We start from the raw sequence: 4,084 nt of genomic DNA on the forward strand, positions 1-4,084 counted from the left end.
TGCTTCGCAGCAATAATTATTATTTGATATAAAGTGCACCCTTCAATTCGAGACCCCTCTAAATCCGAGACCCCTGTAAATCCGAGACCCCTGTAATTTACGAGACCATTTTTCAAAGAACTAAAAAACAATCTTCAATTATTTTAATGTAACGCTAATGCTCCAATTGGAGGCTGAGCTCTGAGATCACCCCGCATTTGGTGGTCTCAAATATTCTATTTTCATAATGGATTTTTCTAAAGTTATTACGTCTCTAATCATCTGAATTGGGCATCTAATTACGTAAAACGTCTCAGGGCCTTCTCCCAACGCAACCCTGCTCTTGTGGCCCTGGCAGCATCTTGCTGTCCTGGGTCCCAGTGCGGCTCTCGGCGGTCCTGTCAGTAGTGGATATATTGTCACATACTGTGGTAATAACAAGAATAATTTTATACTGATATTTAATATTATGAATTTTACAAATATTATGAATTCTATTTTTCTAATTTTCTGTAACTTTTTGTAATTCAATAATAATTAAATAATGATAATTTTGGTAATAAGAATAATTTTTTGTTATCTAAAAATGTTATTATCATCTATTATTAATATAACTTTGCTATTCTTTTAAAAATATGTTTACTTCTAATTTCAGATTTTATACTGTCCCATCTGCTGAATGGGCCGTCCTCATAGAACACTGATGAAATACATAAAAATATGATTTTATATTTAAAGCCTTAATAAAAATGTGTTTAAAAAATCCAATGGAGTCTCACAGCTTGGCCTCTTAGGTCAGTTTGTAGAGCATGTGTACAATAAATACATTTTCTCCAAAATTATTATCATGTCTAAAAATAATAATTGGCAGAGTTCAAGACAATACAAAGTCTAGATTTATCGTAGATCAATTGGCAAGTTCACAGAAAGCTGTTTATTTTCTATGTTTATATTGGCAAAGCATAGATGCATATTGTAATCCACTGTATCATAGAATTCAAAGACTTGTGGGTGAAATAATGATATTGAATATATACATCTATTATGCTATGAACAGGAAAAGCAACGTACAATCTAATACCTGTCTCTTATACACATCTAGATGTGTATAAGAGACAGGTACAGTACTAATCAAACTTTATTACCGTATACATTGTAGACTATTATTACAGTAAGGGGTGTATAAAGTAGGAAATGTCACATCCATTTTTGTTATCTACCCCCTCCCCATAAAAAACATTTTGAACAGTAAATGTGCTGTGGTGTTTATTAAAATAAAATTATGGTACAGTACAAATTATAGTTTTCAGATTGTACTATAGATGCCAAATTTAATATAAAAACAAAGGTACATGGATGATGAAGTAATAAAAAAGTTAAAGATTCTGCCTGTTTTATTACAGAATTTTTTGACTTAAAAAATAGGATTACAATTTGAACATGCAATTTAACTTTTATGTCTTGAATATTTAATATTTGACATATTGTCTATGTTTTATCGAGGGTCCTTAATGATCAATTCCTGCAGGAACTGGATAGGTCACCTCTTTTTCTTAGACTAGTAAATAAGTTTAATGGTTCTTAAATAGTATTGACCTCAAAATATTGTGGCTGAGACATGGTCCGATTAAACGTAGAAATAGGAAACCTAGAAATATAGTAAAATCGCTGAATAGTAATACTCGAGCGTCGCGACATGCGGACGTTGGTACGTGTAGGTTAGTCTTACAAACGTCGCCTAAAGTAATTGATTTTACCCGGCAGAACGAAAGAAGGAAACTCCGCTTTTCAGTCGTGTTAGGCCTTGTTTTTGACAAACAATGACCTTTCAGAGGTCAAATGCTGTCAAGAATATGAATTGGCTGCTTCGCAGCAATACAGTTTTCAACACACTACTGTAATGTTATTGTCATGTTATCATAACGTATTATTGTTTGCTGGGAAGGTCGTTACTACTCGCCTAGTAGCTCACATCTCCTTAAGTTGAAACAAGAAGCTTTTTAAAGTCTTGGATGTCTATGAATAATGTTAAAAACAATTGACGCCTAGATATAGGCCTGCTTGTAGATATCATCTTCATTATGATATATGATATTTGGATTATTAGACTGCTCGAAATTTAATAAAGTATTCTAAACAGCAACAAAATATTAGAAGATTTGCTACTGTTAAATCACGAGCAGCTTCTCAATTTTTGGAGTGCTTTTCCCACGCTTTGGCATGAACTGGTTTAGTAGACGCGCGTACATCCCTGATAGCGGTTTGCTCTAATTAAATCGTGTCTCAAATGTACGAAAACAAGACTGATAAAAGTGCGTCTAGCTTGCGAAGTTGCAGAAAGTAGCAGCTAAATTTGGTACCACCATAAAGTTAAGGCTATACTGAAGATAGTGATGTAAAAATGAAAGCATGAATCCCCATGAATCTAACTTAAGCAAACGATTCCATTCTGGTATAGTTTACGGATATAGAGTGTGCGATAACACTTTTTATTAGATCATGATAAGCATGTTTTTTTATTCTGAGTATACATAATATAGCTACAGATACGGTGGTGGACAACAACAACAACAACAACGACAAAACAACAACAAAGACAACAACAACATGGATATGGATGAGATAAAGGCTTAAATAAACTGAAATGATATAGTAGTGTATACAACTTAATTGAAAAAATGAACCGTATCCAGTCTATAAGATATGCATAATTACAATGGTGGTAGGCCTATATAAAGCATAGATATAACCATCAAAATGAACAATATAAAAATATACACCATCTTACCCACCTTCCCCTCCTCATAATGCATAATTCTGTTAAGGTATGGATGCGCATTAAGACCTTAGTGGAGTAACGTCTTTAGAATGCATTTGGTTAGGTTGCAGGCCCGTATCGTGATTAATTTGTGGGAGGTTCGTTTCAGCGGAAAGTGGACCCTTTGGCTTGTATGATCTCCGATACTCTTGAGGACATTACAAATATATCTACGGATATCAATTTTTCATTTTTAAATGCGGACCTTCTCCAGTTTTTGGGTGGTTCGTCATAACCCCCTTTACCCACTCCCCCCACGCTACGGGCCTGGGTTTATTTCAATTTGCTGACAGAAATTAACTTTACACGTGCCAATGAATTTCCATTTAGACGTATTGTATCTTATATACAAATTAACTCTATCCATATTAATATACTGTACATGAGATCAATGTGTGAATAAATATACGTTGGTGGATATAGGTCCGGTCTAGATTATGAAGATCGGTATCTGGGTAAAAGCATTATGAATTAGCAGAACGGGCATGATACCATTTGTTATTATAATTAAGTCATCATGATTAAGTCTGACCAATTGCCAATTATATAATTATTGTACCAACTTTCACATAATGTTAATCAGTCAATCGGTGGAGGAATAGTGGGAGTAGTCCTACCTATGGTCCTACGAATTGTAATTTGGTCAATACTACCACATGCTTTGCTATAGCATTTTTAACCTAGGTGGTTTTCTGTGAAACCTCTTTAAAAGTAGGACTACAGGGCATATGCCTTTATTTATAAGAATATGATGCCCTGTGAGGTCATACTCTTTAAAAAATATCTATCATGAACATTATCAACAAACTCTGAAGTCAGCTGGGGATATACTCAGGCCACGAAACCCGAAACAGTATGGTTTATTTTCATATAGATACATTTAGTAAAAGTACGATGTACAGTATTATACAACATTATTTCTATGAGAATAGATTAGCTATATTTAGGTGCCATATTTTAAAAAATTCCTCACATCAGCCGCAAACATAGTGGGACTGAGGAGAATATGAACTCTAGTCCTCACTAACTATAAATCGTTGTTTCAAGCGGCTCTAAATGTTGGATTGGATTGGATTTATTCGGTGTAAACACCAAGGATAGCCCATGAAAGTCTAGAAGAAGACTTACTTCCAGCGGGGTCCTTCTGGTGGTGATTGGGCAGTACACCGGAGACAATCCCCTACTCTTTTCCGAAGAGTGCACTGCGTTCTTTAACGTGCACATGGGCAATAATGCACAAGGGACCAACGGCTTAAACGTCTCATCCGAAAGACGGTGCGCTAGTAA

The sequence above is a fragment of the Anneissia japonica genome, unplaced genomic scaffold (assembly GCF_011630105.1).
Source record: "Anneissia japonica isolate Jap-2015-1 unplaced genomic scaffold, ASM1163010v1 scaffold14072_len149563_cov130, whole genome shotgun sequence".
Lineage (NCBI taxonomy): Eukaryota > Metazoa > Echinodermata > Crinoidea > Comatulida > Comatulidae > Anneissia > Anneissia japonica.